Source organism: Apodemus sylvaticus, chromosome 7, assembly GCF_947179515.1.
Source record: "Apodemus sylvaticus chromosome 7, mApoSyl1.1, whole genome shotgun sequence".
NCBI lineage: Eukaryota > Metazoa > Chordata > Mammalia > Rodentia > Muridae > Apodemus > Apodemus sylvaticus.
The window spans coordinates 114,959,977-114,965,617 of NC_067478.1; the positions used below are offsets into that span (position 1 = coordinate 114,959,977).

Consider the following 5,641-nt stretch of genomic DNA (forward strand, 5'->3'; position numbering starts at 1 on the left):
AGTTTGTGAATAGAGGTCAAAATGCATTGAAAGCCAAAGAAGCCATTGAGAAAACAAAGTTGAGGCTTGGTGTATTGTACTGGGAATGTACTACATAATAAAAAAGAAAAGTAAACTTGTCTGGATGTTAGATTGCCAGCCCATCCTGCTCCACATATTTTCACTACTGTGGGCCCAAAATATCTCACTGAGAGAAGAGACAGGAAGAACTGGAGATGGCACAGGAATAGCAGATTAATGTTAAACTCAAAATGTGATTAGTGTGCCACCATAATATTTGCTTGGGCCTACAGAGGCACCTTCTTCAGCCTTCTTAGTCTTTGCATAGCATGTGCCTCCTAATGACAATATTCATGGCCATTGTGAATTGACTTGACATATGATAGAACAATAGATAGAAAGCACTTTAAAGAGTCTGTTGTATTGTGTGGATTGCATTCTCCTTTTTTTTTTTTTTAAAGAAGTGATAAATTACTAAACCACATAGCATGGAGCTATCCCATAAGTTTGGAAGGGACTGATGTCACCTGTTCTAGGAGTTGGTTGACAACTAAACAGATTGTTGTGGTAGAGGCAAGAAGCACCAAAAATATCATAACATTATCTATCAAGTAGAATAAATGTTACCAAAGGACATCTGCTTTTGGAAGGGCATTATGTTGTCTTACAAGAAGAAATCTGATGTTTACACATTGAACAATGTCATTATGTGTCTTTAGGAGGTTGGTATATGATTGGGGAAACTGGGAAACAATCTACCTAATTTACTAAGGTAATAGAGGTTCTGAATAAGCTTTCACAGATTTTTTTATTTTTTACAGAGATTAGGTTCAGCTATATAGAGAGTCATAACAGACACTAAAATCAGACAATTATTGATAGAAATCTTGGCCTTTGAGAATGCAAACACTTAATATAAGAGAAATCAAACCATTAAAATCATGTGGAGCCCCTGTAGATGAATGAATAAGGGACACAACTGGAATTGGTTCTCAGGAGTATGATAACAATGTTACAGGGCAAAAATGTAGCTAGAAATAGCAGGAGTAAAAATACTTGATGTTTTAGTTATGATGATTTGATAATTTCCAAAGAAATAATAAGGCCAATGGAGTACTATTCAGCCATTAGAAACAATGAATTCATGAAATTCTTAGGCAAATGGATGGAGCTGGAAAACATCATACTAAGTGAGGTAACCCAGACTCAAAAGATGAATCATGCTATGTACTCACTAATAAGTGGATATTAACCCAGAAAACTGGAATACCCAAAACATAATCCACACATCAAATGAGGTACAAGAAGAACAGATGAGTGGCCTCTTGTTCTGGAAAGACTCAGTGAAGCAGTATAGGGCAAAACCAGAACAGGGAAGTGAGAAGGCTTAGGTGGGAAAACAGGGGGAGGGAAGGGGGCTGATGGGACTTTTGGGGAGTGGGGGTCTAGAAAAGGGGAAATTATTTGAAATGTAAATAAAAATATATCGAATAAAAAATGTTAAAAAAAGATTAAGAGGTCAAAATAATAAGAACATTTACTCTAGTGAATATGGTAATTATAGAAGAGAAGAACTGGGTTCTAGTTTCTGGGAACCACAAAGGTTTCCGGGATATTATAGCCCTGTGGAAAGAGCAAACCTTGGTCAAAGGATTGACAGTCCAAGAGAAACTTGAGGTATCCTCTTGCTATCAGGAAAGGAATGGAAGGGCCTCTCAGCTTGAATCATGGTAGAAAATCCTATGAGCCATTTTTCTTTGGTCAGTCAGGAGATACAAGGCAGGCAAGTACATAAAGAGTTTATATGCTACAGAAAGAAGTGACGCTTGGGATCTGGCCACAGATAGCTCTCTTACATTTTCCCCCAAAGCTGAATGCTACAAGTTAACTAAATAGTTCTTATGGTCCCTTACCTTCAGCGACAGTGGGAACAATTTTGGAAAGAAGTGGATTAACTTCTCAAGGATTTATTGTGTATCCAGGTATAATGAATGGAAATAGCAAGGAAGAAATAAAAATCATGGCAAATGTGAAAGAGAAGATGTAAATTGAAGCAAGAAAACAGTTGCTCAATTGTTGTTTCCTTACATCAAGAGCAAGACCACTCCAGTAGAGGGAACAGGTGCTTTTCTGAGCACTGGAAATCATGTTCTGGCAAAGAATAATCAGTTATCCGATACACAAATTAATGGTGTAAATGATTGGTGTAGACCTAGATGAGTTTGTAGATATGGGAGCTGATGTTAGTATACTTTCACGAAAATTTTGGCATCCAGATTGGTCACTTCAGAATGATTACACACAATTTATAGGAATAGAAAAAATATCATTAATAAGACAAAATGTGATCACTTGTGTGGAAACACAAACAGGGATGTTGAGACCTTGTGTGTTTCACATACTTATAAATGTATTGGGGAAGTGATCTTTTACAAAAATGTGGTACTCATATTAAAATTCCTATGATTCTGAGTACAGGAAATAAGAAAATTTGATGTTATATGGTAAATGTCCTTAGGGAAGGTGTTAATACAGATTAAAGTGAACATTTGCCAGATGTTCCCATAGTCAGAAATAGGATGTCACAGGGTTTGAATTTCCAAATTTTAAAAGAGGCCACTATTGACATGCCTTTAGCCTTGCACCTAAAGTAGTTATTAAACTAAGCCATCAGGCAGGATCAGTAGTCCATAACAAAAAATACATGCACATAAACAACTGGTAGAAGAGCAGTAGGAGGCTGAATATATTGTATCTACCAGCCCATGGAATTCTGCTGTATTTGTTTTAAAAATTGAATCAAGAAAGTAGATAATGATAACAGATTTCTCATGATTAAAAGGGAATATTTGGTGACAGTACATGCAGGTATCACTCTGAAGGACACAAATCAAATTCTGCAGCACAATAAAAAAGGAAAGCTGCCCATTTGTGAGTGAAAATGATGAGCTGATAGCCATCACATGATTACGCATTGACTTCCAAGGATGACAAAAAGGAACTACTGTGTGGGACAGCCACTGACACTCATGAAAAAGACAAGTATAAGCTGGAGTTCCTGACCCTTGCTTTTGTGGATATAGTGGTTTTAGACTCTTCCCAGGGAAACTTCAGTTTACAAATCAATACAATCAAATATAGGAAGGGTAAACATTCCAATTTCCAAGTTATTGGAGTCAATTTAATTACTGGTGCTTATTAAGTCAAGGACATAATAGATGCAGGTGTGGATGCTCTGAGAGGTGGCATGGGAATTGGTTCTAACTGCATCACCTAAGAAGTTTTGGCCTTTAGACAGCCTCAAACAAGAGTAGTCTGGGTATGTGTATCATTTTTTTTATACCTGTTATTGCTGTTGGAAAAAACCAAAATGTGTGTCATATTGTTAAAAGTTTGGCCCTTTGGGCTTCTACAGTCATGATGAACTTCCTCTTGGCTGACACCACTGAGGACCCTTGGTGAGTACTACTTCTCAGATAGGATCTGAGTAAAGAAGTATCTTGGTTTGGATTCTCTTGATGCCATTGACAAGTATCTCAGCAGGCATCCAGAAATGATACTTTAGTGAAGTTGACAAAATCAAAGTCCCAATGAGTTTTGGGGAAGCACAGGACAAAGACTCTTTCTACAAGTTTGTCCCTTACTTGATTTCTGGCATCCAGAATTAGTCAGGAAATAATGCCTAGAGTTCAGCATGAGTCTGAGCCATCATGTACTCACCTGAACTTAAATTTGAGAAGAGAACAACCTCAGCTCAGGAGGAAGGTGATATCTACAGCCTCAATTCATATGAGAAGTGAATTTTGGGAAGTCAAATCCTATTTGCCTTGAAATTTTTAATAAAAGTTCAGAATAAAAAGGAATTCTGCCATTCTAGGCTTTAGAGATTGCTCCAGAAAAAAAGATTTCAAAGAGGATATTCTCTTCTGTATTTGGGTTACAAAATCAGTTTAAAAAACCGACCAGAGAAAATATAGATCTGGATCTTTTACATCTTCATCTGTGCCCTAAATTTAAGGTTGTCCCACAGCTCTCCCCACTAAAATCCTGCCAAAAGAGAGCTGGTCTCACAAGAGTGCTCTCACACCTACAACCAGAGATGAGATCACAAATTTTGCCCCAATAACTGCCCAAGAAAGGACCATCAAGGAGCACACAGGAGAGAGGAAAAGCAGAGGATCTGAGGACAGGACCTTTCCAGACTCCATCTGTGTCCCAGAGCCAAGGCTGTCCCACAGACCTCTAAAACCAAATCCCACCCAGGAGAGAGCTGGTCTCCCCAGGAGTGCTGACACTCCTAAGATCACAGGCTCACAAGTCCACAGAAGGGGACAAGCTCCATTTAGAGATGGCAAGATGAACAAACACCAGAGATAATCAGATGGCAAGTGGAAGAAATTAAGCAACAGAAACCAAGGCTAATCGGCATCATCCAAACCTAGTTCTCCTACCACTGCAATTCCTGGATTCCCCATCACACCAGAAAAGATATATTCAGACTTGAGGAAAACATCTCAGGTTAATGATACGGGACTTTAAGAAGGACATAAATGCCTCTCTTAAATAAGTTCAGGAGAACAGTTAAAAATAGAAGGTATTAAAGAGTAAACACAAAAATTCCAAAAAGAATTACAGGAAAACACAACTAAACAGGTGAAGAAACTGAAGAAAACTATCCAGAATCTAAAACTTCCAGTAGCCAAAACTGACATAACTTGGACAAGAAAACTAATATTAAGTTATAATCCAAATAACAAAATGTCCATAAATCCACTCATATGAATAAAAGATTGAATAAATGGGAGTATAAAAATAAAAAAATAAAAATAAAATAAAAATGGAAATAGAAACAATAAAGCAATCAAAATGTTAGACAACCCTGCAGACAGAAAACCTAGAAAAGAAATAAGAAGTCATAAATGGGAGCATCACCAACAGAATAGAAGAGATAGAAGAGGGAATCTCAGGTGCACAAGATATCATAGAAAGCACTGACACAAAAGTCAAAGAAAATGCAAAAAGGCAAAAATTTATCTAACCCAAATAATCCAGGAAATCCATGGCACAACAAGAAGAACAAATTTTATTATTTTTTTATTACTTACATTCTTTACATTTAAAATGATTTCCCCTTTCCTGGTGTTCTGCGAAAATCCCATAAGATATCTCCCCTCTGCATGTTGCCCAACCAACCCTTTCCCTCTTCCCTGTCCAGGTATTCCCCTACAATGCAGCATCAAGCCTTTCCAGAAACAAGGGCCTTTCTTACCTTTGTTGTCCAACAAGGCCATCCTCTGTTGCCTATGCGTCTAAAACCATGGGTAACACCATGTGTACTCTCCAGTTCATGGTTTTGTCCCTGGGAACTCTGAGAATACTGGGTGGCTCATATTTTTTTTCTTCCTTTGATGCTGCAAACCCCTTTAGCTCCTTTGCTACTTTCTCTAGACAATGCATTGGGGACCCTGTACTCAGTTCAAAGGCTGGCAAAGAGTGTCCATCTCTGTATTTTTTGCACATTAGCAGAGCCTCCCAGGTGACAGCTATATCTGGCTCAGGTCAGCAAGTCCTTGTGAGCATCGATAATAGTGTCTGGGTTTTGTAACAGTATAAGGGATGGATCAGTAGGAGGGGTAGTCTT

The 5,641-nt window shown here is 38.0% G+C and overlaps 1 pseudogene; it reads left to right on the forward strand.

Annotated features, from left to right (window-relative positions):
* Window positions 1-2,579: 2,579 nt before the first annotated feature.
* On the forward strand, window positions 2,580-3,800 carry LOC127689822 (inosine-5'-monophosphate dehydrogenase 2-like; annotated as a pseudogene).
* The last annotated feature ends 1,841 nt before the right edge of the window (window positions 3,801-5,641 follow it).